Genomic DNA, 12,816 nt, shown 5'->3' on the forward strand with positions numbered 1-12,816 from the left:
TTATATATACCCGACTATAACATTATAGGGATTGGTTGCTAGAAAATACAGATACTAGCATCTCTACCCAGAGATTCTGACTCAGAAGTCTGAATGTGGCAAAGGAATCTAGATTTCAGCAAAGTACCCAAGAACATAGACCATGCTGCTTGGCTGCGCCAAGGAAAATAAATAACTAAAGACATCTGGACATTTGAGTTTGAATATCTGGTCTTCTTATTTAGTGCCAGTATAACATTTTCCCTGAGCTATTCTTTCTTCTAAAAACCTGTAGGCCTAGAAACTTTGAAATTGTCTTATTTTCTAAAGAATGCCTTAGGATTTTTTTTTTTTTTTTTCAGAGCCAGACTCGTACATTGATTATGTCCTTTTGACACAGAAGCCCAGTTATGACTTCCAGGGCAAGGCCAAACATGTTAGATAAACAGAAAGATAGGTAGATAATACTATTTTATATATACTATTTATCTATATAATATATGTAATATCTGCTTACCTGCTGAAAGTGAGATTCAGGTGGATCAAGACAAGAGACACAGGAGAAAACATGAGTCTATGAGTGTTTATTTTTATTTCTTTAAAGAAAAAGAATGAGTGCCCTACATGCCCTATCCAGGAGTTTGTATGGGATATCAATCCAGTATAACTTCATTGGACCAGAATGCTCAAGCTCACTAATTGTTAATATACTTTACTCTTTTTTCTTAAGCTATAACAAATCCGTCTAAATGATGCAACACAGTGATAAAATGAATCAAAATTTCTATCTCGTAGTGTTTGTCCTTTCCTTCAATAACTACTCACTGATTTTAAATAAAGATTACATTAAACATAATTTCTTTGTCTTTGGATAGCATAATAAGCTTATATAACTAGGTTTACCAACAGTATGTGAGAGAAGACTGGATATTGGTTTGGCTGAAATCTCAAGTTTCTACTGCACAAGGAAAAGTCAGTGATGTCTGGTTTGCAGGAGGTACCAAGAGGAAAAGAAAGACAAGTCACAGAGTGAAAGAAAACATTTGACAAGGACTGTGAAGGTAGATAAAGAACTATAAACCAATAACAAAGACAAGCAGCCAACTTTTTAATGGGAAAAAGATTTCAAGTAAATTTTATTAAAAAATTGATTTACAAATGTCCAATAATCACATGAAAAAGTGCCCAGTGTCATTGATTATCAGGGAAAAGCAAATTAAAACCACAATATACCACTCTACATACCTCAGAATGACTAGAAGTAAAAAGACTGACAACATCAATTGTTGGCAAAAGAATATGGAGCAAATGGAGCTCTCACACACCACTGATGGAAGTTTAAACTGGTGCAGTCCTATTGGAAATTTTATGGCCATTTCTTATAAAACTAAATGTTAACTCATCCTATAATCCAACAATCCCATGCCTAGGAATTTACTTAAGAGAAATGACAACGTGTGCTCACAAAAAGCAGCATATAAGGTTTATTGCAGCTTTATTCCTAAAAGACTAAAACAAAAATTGTAAAAAGACAACAGGAGAATTGATAGATAAATATTCAATGGGATGTTACTCACTAATAAAAAGGAACTACATACAATAACACGAATAAATCTCAAAAAAATTCCAAGGAAAAAAGCTGAAGATAAAATTGTGACTATTCTACAACTGTAAAATAATATTCCAGGACAGGAAAAATTAATATATGATTAAAAAAATCAGAAAGGTGATTACAGTCAGGACTGACCCTAAAATGGCATGAAAGAATATTCTGGGGTGAAGGCAACATTCTATATATTGATGTGGGTATGTTACAAAAATACATATAATTTTCTTACAAAATCACATTTAAACTGGCTAAAATCCAGTTAATGAAATTCACATTTGGGTATTTGAAGGGAAAACATATCATTTTCTGCAATATACTTTGAAACAAAAAAAGTAATATTTACTGATAGATACACAGAAAGAAGGATAAATGAGTAAGTATATGATTTTTAAAAACTTGCAGTGAGGTGATAGGTTGTAGGTAATGGATATACACATATTAACTATAAAATTCTTTAAAATTTTCTGTATGTTTGAAAATTTTTATAATATTTTTAGAAAAATGAACATAGGTTTTGAACAGACTTTGCAAAAGAAAATATGGAAAATAGGCATATGTAAAGATACACACCATCTTTAGTCATCAGAAAAATGTTATTAAAACACAATGACATACCACCACACAGCTACAAGGATGGCTAAAAGACTGATGATAGGATGTTCTGAGGAGGCTGTGGAGTAACAGGAACATTTATACTTTGATAATGGGAATGTAAAACTGTACAATCACTTTAGGTAACAATTTGGTGGTTGCTTATACCATACAATCCCAAAATTCTACTTTAAACTATTAAAATAAGATAAAATAGATATCTATGAAAACGACCTGTATATGAATCTTAATAGTAACTTAATTCATAATAGCCCTAAATTAGAAACAAACCAAATGTCTAAAAGAAGTAAATGGATAAACATATTGTGGTATATCCGTACAATTGAGTGATACTGAGCAAAGCAATGGAGTGGATTAGTGATACACACAACATCATGGATGAATCCAAAATCATTATGCTGAACAAAAGAAGTCAAATCAAAGGAATACATTCATATGAAAGTCTAGAATGGCAAACAAAAGTGTAGTTTCAGAACACAGAAGAGGAGTGCAAAGATAAGTGAAGTTTTTGAGGTGTTGAAAATGTTCTGTATCTTCTTTGTAGTGGTGTGTATATACATAGGTGTGTGTATTTGTCAAAATGCACAGAACTGTGAACTTAAAGTGACAATATTTAATTGTAAATAAGTGATACCTCAGTATAGATAGTTAAATATAAAAACATGAATTGCTGTTATTCTGCTGTGGAAAATGCAGAGAATTCCATGCTTGAGGACATAGTGGTAAAGCAGAGGGCCGTGTCTCCTTACATCTGAAGGAGAAGACCAGCCAGCTGCTGCAGTTCTGGCTTGTTCTCTCCCTCTCCAGTGCTTGACAGAGAAATGTGCCTCACTGAGGGGAGACAGAAAAGACAGTAAGAAAATGAGATAGAAAAGCCACCGTCAAATGGCTTGACGTTGGGCCTGGTCCTAGAACCGGAATTATTTAGAGTGACCATCTGTCCCACTTTGCCCAGGGTCATTTCCTGTTTATGACTATTGTCCTGGTGCAATTACTAACAGTGCCCTCTTGACCTTGGAACGGTGTTCCAGTTTAGTCTGTAAATATTACAGTCACTCAAGCTTTGCCAAACATTCAAAACTGATGGCTTAGACTTAGGACTGATAAGGAAAATCAGCTAGCTATTTGTGCCCAAGTTTTCACTATTTCTTAAATTTTTTTAACTCCTGTACTTCACTGCCTCTCCAAAATTGGAAACACTTATAAGACCATTTCTAGAATTTTCCACCTGTTTGTATCTTTGGTCAAACCTACCTATCAGGCTTAAATCCTAGAACCAAACACTGAAAGTAGGTTAGAACCTGTGTCTTTTGTTCTAACCTAGTGCTTGGAACTCACACTATGTATTACACCTTCTCGCCATGTGCTCTAATTGACACCACATTGCACAGCAGAGTGGAAACTTAGTTTTTAATAACCTCTAAAATGCATTAGACATACCTGTTAATTTTGTTGTTATTTAGCAAGGATTTTGATTATAATACTAGAGTTTAATTTGAAAACACTCCTTAAAATACTGACATGAATTTATTCCAAAGGTGAGTTCATCCTGTCCTTTCTTAGTCCTAATAGAAGTGTATATTCCCCAACTATCAGAACATCCCCTTCTCTGATTGCCTTGTGGCTCTTCACATGTTTGTTTCTCCATTGTTGTTATCAGTTACCCCCAGTATCCTGTCCATGCCTGGCAGAGGTACAGGTGTGCAATAATGGTTTGCAGGGTGGAAAGAAATGTATTTATTTCTGACTGCATAAAATGAAAGAGAAAGACAAAGAGACAAAAAGAGAGACTGTAAGAAATTCTACTGCTCAAGGAAGAAGTCCACAAGCTAGGAAAGTCATATGGTGCATTGAGTACAATGAAGACAAAAATCATCTAATCAAGAATCCTGACTCGGGACAACTCTGCAGTTTGCTCCATAATTTTCACTTAGGTGGAATCACCACCTTCGAGATCAGTGAGGTTCCAAAGCATATAGGAAACCAAATTTGCTAAGAGAAATATTTCACCTTAAAAAGCCACATAAACAAAATGGCAGCACATGCAGGGAGATAAGTGAAGTCGTAAGTGGAGAAAGAATACACTTTTTGACCCATCGTCATTAAGCTGCAGAGCACGGTACCACTGAGTCACCCTTCCTCTGCTCCGGGTACTACTTTACTTGGAATATCAAACGTAACTGCATGTTAAATGATCTTTTACAAGAAAAACGGGAGCGATCGTTGGGATAATCATATGATTCTGACATAGTAGTATTACTGCATCTAGTCGCCAGCCCTGGCTGCAAAGGGGTGTAGGTGTCTTGTCTGTAGAGCACTTTCATAAGTCACTTTTTAATTACAAGTGTGCAAGCCAACCACTATATTAAATTGCTGGAGGAAAAGAGAAAGCAAGGAGGAAGCCTTATCTAATCTGCAAAATACAATGATTAAGTGTACTGTCTTCAGTAGAGTGCTATAGAAAGTCAAACAATGGAATTTCCCATCATGATTCTGCACTTCACAGGGGAGAAATATTCAACAGCAACACAAGTGTCAAGGAGCCAGAAGGAAACTGTAAAATGCTAGCTGCACTTTACAAGGTCTTCTTTCTTTCCCTGACATAAGGAAAACATTGATTAGAGTGAATTTTTTCAAGATCTTATATAATTTATGCATAGTTTAGAAAAAAACACACTAAATTATGCTCTTTATTTATAACTTTGGGTAATGTGTCAGTTTTAGTCTTACTGTTTGAGTAGCTGATTCAGAAAACAATCAAAAAATAACACACAAACCTTTAAATTAAAACTCGATTGAGAATGAAAAATGCTCCCATAACCCTAAAGTTTTTTCCCCTATAATGTGTTATTGCTTTAATAAAAATCTATGTTCTCTAACTGACCTATTTTTTTTTTTGGTGGAGATTTTAGCTACTATATAAGCAAAATAAAATTAAAGCTTGGAAAAGGACTTTCTCACAGTTGGTCTCATTTTTCCAAATATTTACTCTAAGATCATGGTTTGATTACACAGACAACAACCAAAAAAAGCAGAAAGAAAACTGGTTTGCAGAAACAGTAACAAAAGCTTTGATTTTTAAAATACTTCCCAGTTTGTATAGCATTTTCACCAGTATTACCACACAACTCTATTCCAGTAAAGGCAATATCATTCCCATTTTATAAGTGAAGCAACGGGGCAATGGAGAGTTTAAGTGGGTGCCTACAGTCAGGAGCTAGTACAGAAAAAGGCAGAGTCAAGCCCAGCTCTTCTGTCTCTAAGACTTTTGCTACCATTGTTACAATCCATCTATTGTTGGGTCCTGTGGACTGAAATAAAAACACACATTGTAAGAGCTGTGAGTTTCAGATTTATTTGGGGACTTACTGAAGATTATAGCCTAGAAGACAGCCTCTCAGATAGCTCTGACGAGCTGCTCAGAAGAGTTAAGTGGGGAAGTAGCATACATGCGATTTTGGCAAAGCAGGTACTTGCAATCGAGCACGCTCCTCTGTAGAAGGTTGCTGCCAGTCACAAGAAACAGGTGATGGCTTTAGTGCTTTTCTAAGTATAAGAAGATGCAAGATTCCAGTTATATAAATTTTTCTCCTGAGAAGAGCTTGGGCCAAACCAGCGTGGCCTGAAGCTGCCCTGGAGATGGATGGCCTGGGCTCTCCTGGACTCTCCGCATCGTCTCCTGGCCCCGAGGGCCCTCCGGCCCCGTGCATGCCCAGCGCTCTGAGGACACCAGGGACCTGCTCGAGTGTCACTTGAACAAGTAGATCCCTTGCTTTAAAAACTAGTATTTTTTTTAACTGCTAAAAAAAATTTTTTCTCCTGAAAATACCTATCTGAAGACCTGTTCTGCCAGCTTTCCCAGGTCAGAGTGCCTCATGCCTGATCTCCGCCCTGAACTCCTTTCAGGGTGTGCTGATGGGCAGTACTACAGTGGCTCGTGACCCAGTTCTTGTAGAACCAGATGGTGAGCAGCATTTTTCAGTTATCAGCCCAAACTTTCCATGGTCAGTTTGGAAGACAAGGCAAGAGTGTAACTGATTATCCAAACCAGCCAGAATTTCAGCACAGCCTTGGCTTCTGATAACACCATTAATACATAAAATATCACTGAAATTTAGAGATTTATCATTGTTTTAAAAATTTAGATGTGTGTCTGTGTTTACTGGAGCACACATCTCATAACCTACCATTATATAAATAAGCTTGCTGTGCAAAGTTAACCATTTTTGGAAATATTATTTAGATTCTTAGGTTTCTTGCTTAAACATAACAAAACAACCTACTCTAGATGAAAGATGTTCATGACAGTTTTTCTGCTTTTAAATGTCATCACAGTCAAGATTTCAGTATCCTATTGTTCATACTCTGTTGTAGTATGTCTCCTTCTGGTTTGTTCAGTTAGGAAAGGTTAAAATTGGCATTTGAATGGCTAAAAACCTTCCTCAAAAGTGATCATACTTCACCAGGTTTCAAATGACTCTGTGATAACACATAAAGCCAACTGAAAATGATTTGCTTTCATGGTAATTTGATTAATGTATTTTGAAATTTGTTGCCCCCCACCCCCTCCAAAATACCCTGCATGGCCACGTCTATGGACTTCTCTCCTACTTCATTTCTCAATCCCATGCGGACACCCCCACAGACTGCTAAAGCACCTAGGGCCTCAGGGCAGTCGGCAGGCAGAGTTCCTTCTCTGCACTCACTTTCGTCTTGTACCATTATCTCTGGTGATTGATTCTATCTCTTCAACCTGCTTAGCTGTTAAGAGATAAGGGACAGCTGGTGGATGTCTCTGCAGGTCAGTTGGAAGCTAGGTGTCATCTCCCCCTTCAAATTACTCTTCATAGACTTTCCCATAAAGCTGAATCAAGTTCAGTGTAATACTTTGCTTAACACTGTGAAGCTTCTAAGAGCATCTTTCGGCTTTCCTCGGCAGACCACCGACTTTCCCCACACTGCTCCCTCTCCTTAATATTTTCCTTCTTTTTGTAAGAAAATTCTTTTTATCTTTTACTTCAAATATTTCTATTCATTGATACAGATTAGGTGGTCCTTGGAATTTAAATACACCAAAAGTCTATTAATCACAGACTAAAGATTTTAAGATAAACTGACTCAATTGGAGAACTTACCAAAAATTGATTTTTTAGAAACTATTTTTAACAGTCACAGAAAAACTATTTCCAAGATTCTCTATAACTAGTCATTTGAATTTCCTCATACTATGTTGTGGGTCAGGAGTTTACTCAAATATTTGAGTCTCTATTGCAATAGATTTGTCACATTTTGTTTCCTGTAGAAATGACTCAAAGTCTTTCTGGCACATTTCAAATATCTTGGAATGGTCCTTCAGAAAGCATGTGTCTGTTTTCTTACCATAGTGAGAGAGAGAGCACTGGTGATGGAGGTAACACACAGGAGGTGTTTTTAAGAGAATAGAAAGTACCGGGCCATCTAAAATAACATTAATATTAAAGGGGAAGAGGAAGAAAAGAAACCAAAATAAAATAAAATAAAATAAAAATACACAGCAATGTAGCCTTGTAAGGAGGACAAGGAGTGGCATCTTAGAAAGAGAATTTTACTAAGTCATATGCCTCGCCTTTGCAAAAATAACTTTCTTGAAATATATTCCAGTGTCATATGGATTTGACTGTATTTCCTGCCAAAGTAGGAAACCAGCCTCTAAAAGAAGTAACAGGACAAGTCACTCTGGATGTTACATGCTTTTTGGATGGAAATTGGCAGCCCCCTGGTAAAACAAAGACCAGCCCAGTAAACAGTCTCATTTCATGAAAGGTGTGTTATGAATAGAAAATCGAACATCCCTGAAAGCCTCTGTCTTATTAACAAGTGACATTAAAGACAGCATAACACAAACTTTTGAGTCATGACATAATCAAAGTAGATATAAAGTTACAAAAAAATCACTTTTTTAAAAAAAAACTAGGTGAGTTTCTACAGCTTTCTTTTGTTATTTTAGTTTTGAGTTTTCTAAACTAGACACCACTGTTGATAATTTTCCTCATTCTATGCACAGTTTAATTTTCATTTTAATGGATGCACTCACTCACTCGCACATTTATACTCTAACAGTATCCAGCTTCACCTGGATTTTTTACTGCCTTGTCCTCAGAATGTCCCAGAACTGAGATGTCTCCCATGAGCCCTCTATCTTTTGAACTCCCTTTTCTGAAAAATACTTAAATAGAACATATGTCTGTTTCTGCCCTTGCTCTAATTGCTAGAAAAGTTCAGACAAAGGATACTTGGTGACAGGAGTTGTAGATGGCCAGTCCACAGGTGAGAATATTTTCATCACAACTAAAGGTGGAGAATAAAGCCAGAATAGGGAGACTTAGTGGGGAAACAGGCTGTAGATTCCTACCACTAACAAAATAGTAACTCATACATATAATGTGTACCAGGCACTTTTATAAATGGTTTACAGATTTATTTAGTTAATTCTCCCTAAAACTCTATGCAGTAGGTAATAGAGCAGTTCCCATTTTACAGATGAGGAAACTGAGGTGCAGAGCATTAAAGTAGCCTGCCAAAGTCAACGCAGATCGGAGGATTCAAATACAGGCATTCTAGTCTCATAGATCATGCCCTAAACCATGACACTGCACTGCTTCCCAAGAGAAGAAACATTGACCCCAGCAGGACAGGCTTAGGTTTCGGGCTTTGACTCAGGGAAGTTGCCCACTCCCCCTCTTACTGATGTTCTTCTAGCCTTTGAAATTCCTGAGAATAGGGTGCCAGGTGAACCTAAGCCAGTTCAGATGTGAAGCTACATTAACATACAAGTGTCAGAAATTTCATACTACTTTGTACCCATTACTATTTTGATTCAACAGGGAAGGCAGGCAGATGAGAAAGAACACGAATATGTTTTTACTCAGGAACTGTAAGAAGAAAAAGCTAAGGCAAATCTCATGAGAACATCGTAGCCATATTGATGTATCTCTCTCAGCTTTTCAGTAAACCAGTTTCCAACTCAGTGTGCTCTGGTTGAAAATTTCAGAACTGATTTCCAGAACTGATTTCCAGAACTGATGAGCACTTGTACAAGTCTTCAAATTACCTTGTGCACCATCCTGTTTTGCTCAGTGCCTATTCCATCCCAGGTAAAACCTTCACCCCCATCCTCTCACCAGTTTTTTGTCAACATAATCTTCATCTCTCACTTTTCACACTCCAGGATGATCACAGTCAGGGCCAGAGGTGAAAGAATTGCAATATGTTTTTGATTCCTCAAAATGGACAAGGCCAAATAGACTTTGTTTTCTAGGCAGAAAAACAAAGAGTAGAAGATGACGGTGCAACATGAGTGTGCTCGATTTAATTCATTCAGGAACGTCTCTGAACGTTGTCTTCTGAAATGTTGTCTTATCTGAGGTGCATGATGACTACTAGTTCCTCTCTGGGACCCATCTTGAATTCCATCACATTGGGAAACATTCTTTGAAGATTTCAGAGTACAGAGAATCATCCAAGGATTGCACATCACCCTCAAACTCTTCCTAAGATCATGCCTTGAAACAGTAGATCCAAGTGAGGGAGAAGGAGGTGTGGTTTGTCAGTTTTCTCTCATTGTCTCCATATGCGCATAGATATCTCTAATTTGAATTTCTCTGAGCTTCCTTTCTTCATGATCTCAGAATTATCCAATTGTTTAACTCTTGACCATTGTTTTTAAATCCTATCACTAGAAAATGCCTGGCAAAGGCTTTTATGGCTAAAATCATCTCCTTATCTTTCTTTTTGCATGGTCTTCTCATTCTTTCTTGTTTTCTTGATTTTACATTCTCTTTCAATTCTCATTCCTCATTCTGTCTAATATAACTGATTCTAATTCTTCCTCACAGCAGACTTTCATCATTTTTATTTCACTTCGGAGCAATATAAGTTAGATGCTATGAACATGTCTTTAACATAGTATATCCTGTAAATAAGAGCCAAAATCTTAACCAAATACATCAAATAAGTTTACACATATTGTAAATAACTGAAAATTCAAAGCAGTCAGTAGGACATGGGGGGTGACTCCATAATTAAACAAATATAAATGCTTTCCCTGCACCCTAACATCACCATCCTTGGCCGTATTTTAAACGGTTGCCTTAAGGCAGTTTTATCCTCTTTGGCTAGGGAACAGTAATGAGCTAGGGTGAGAGATTAGTACTAGCCATGCAGTGGTTGCATTGAAAGTAGTAGACAAAGGAGCACCATCACTTATGAGGTATTTAAGTTTTGTTCCCACTAAATTTTAGATGGAAAGTTGCCATAGCTCAGATTTCACAGTTTCTGTTAAAAATCAAAAACAAAACCAAAAAATGAAATAAAATTTAAAAAACAACAGCAAAACCAAACCAAACCAAACAGCAAAGCTTGGTTAGCCACAATAGAGAATTTCACATGTACTTTTTAGAGGTTAGTGATAGATGCAAGAAAATAATCTTATCTTCACTGATTTAATTTTCTCCTAAGAAGAAAATGCATTGTGTAATTGAGCAGAGCCCTACGGGGCCTTTTCAGGAGAGACCCCTCCACCCATGTCCTCTGCCTGCCTCTTGTCTGTGGGAAAGCTGTAGCCTCCCAGGCCTCCCCTGAGTCACAAAAGCCAAAATCAAGAACTAGTGGTTGAAAGGATGTGAACATGTAGTGACAAAGTAGCAGCTGGGCCAGGAGACCTGGTGACAATTTAAACCATCAGTCAGCCATATGGAAGTCACAGAATCTTCAGGTCCTCCCTGAAATACATAGGTAACAATATCTGATGCACATTCCCGACTGTTTTACAGACACTAAAGCCCCCACCAAATGAAAGGTGACCATGAGCACTGAGCACGTAGCCCTCAGACCGACCAGAGCCTGAGGATTGTTGATGTTGACCTCTGTGGCACCCTGCTATCTCAACAACAACTGAGCAGATGATTGTGCAGCAGCTGATCCCATACCCTCCAGCTCCCACCCCTCATCTGGCCTTTAAAAATGCTTCCCTGAAACCCAGTGGGGAGTTCAGGTCTTTTGAGCATGAGCTGCCCTGTTCTCCTTTCTTGGCCCTGCAATTAACCTTTCTCTGCTCCAAACTCTCATGTTTTGGTTTGGCCTCACTGTGTTTGGCCTCTAAATTTGGCCTCACTGTGTATCAGGCACATGAACTTGGGTTCAACAACAATTTTTATTCCAGACGCTGAAAATTATATTTAACTGCATCAGTCAAACACTAATTTTTAGTTACATTTTATTAAACCTTTTGCCTCATTCACAGACTATACACCTAAAGAAGAACCGAACTAAATATTTTTGGGGCTGCGCAGTATGAAAAAAAAAACCCAAAAAACACCAGGGTAAATGTTTATTTCTATTCACTTATCTTCCAAACTACTGGAGTTCTCTATGTATGTAGAGTATCTATACATAAAGCCAAAATACAGACCATTTATGCCTTCTTAGGAATATTTTCACACTAGAATTCTAGAGCCCAGGGAGTTACTCTCTTTGGTATTTCCACTCACCTGCCAGACATTTTCCTGTCTTCCTCATTCTGAAGCTTTTGGCTTTACTGAGTTGAGGAATGTGGGAACAGAGAACTTCCACAACAGACATAGAAAAAAAGAAAGACAATACAATTCTTTTATTTTCAGAGGATGATACCATTTAAAAGTTTGATTGCAAGAAGTGTTTTTAAAAGTTTTGTTAAACAAGGAAGGCGAGGAGGAGGAAGTGGAGGAAGATATGGAGGAAGAATAAGTGATAATTGGGGTATTCATCCTCTTGATGAGATGTACTTGACAAATTTAAAGTATGTGATGATTTGGTTTAAACCACATAAGAGAGAAAAGATTGGCGTAATCTTCCCCAAAGTGAAAGAATATTATATAACCTTCAGAGCAAAAAAGAAATGTGCGTTGTTTCGTCCTCTTATTTTTTCCTAATAAAAACTTTATCTTCCTTTTTCCCAATATTTGTCATAATAATTTTGAATTTTAAAATGCTGTACCATTTAACTTCCACTAGTTTATTGTTACAGTAACATCAGTGGTTAACAACAACACAACACACACACACACACAATGTCAATGGTTTCCAGGAACAAAGGTCTCTCATGCAAATAAGCAAAGGTTATTGCCTCTCACACTGTAGGTCAAGCAGAGATCTATTCCAGATTCAGGCTGAAGGAGTAGACACAGTATATGCTACTGTCATTTCCGTGGCAGACCACTGGTGGCCCTTACACCTTTTTCTTGAAAGGGGCACACACTGCTGCTATCAGTAACTCATTGGCTAAACCAACTCACAAGACAATACCACAATCAATGGGTGGAGAAGAAAAATATTTTCATGAGGAAAAGTAGCAAAAATCACATGATCAAGCCTAATTATGGGGGAAGGTGTTATTTTCACAGGGAAGGGAAGGAAACATTTGGAAATTATAATTTAATCTACCACAAATACCTACCCAATCAAAAAATAAGAGTAGTAGCCTGCAATTAAGAACAAGGACCAACACTTTTCATTTTTTAATAAACATGTCAAAACTGAAATCTGCTGTGGGATCAGCATTTTTTTTACATCACTGCCCTTAGATTTTTTAGTAGGAATTT

This window comes from Camelus ferus, chromosome 3 (genome assembly GCF_009834535.1).
Source record: "Camelus ferus isolate YT-003-E chromosome 3, BCGSAC_Cfer_1.0, whole genome shotgun sequence".
In the NCBI taxonomy this organism is placed as follows: Eukaryota; Metazoa; Chordata; class Mammalia; order Artiodactyla; family Camelidae; genus Camelus; species Camelus ferus.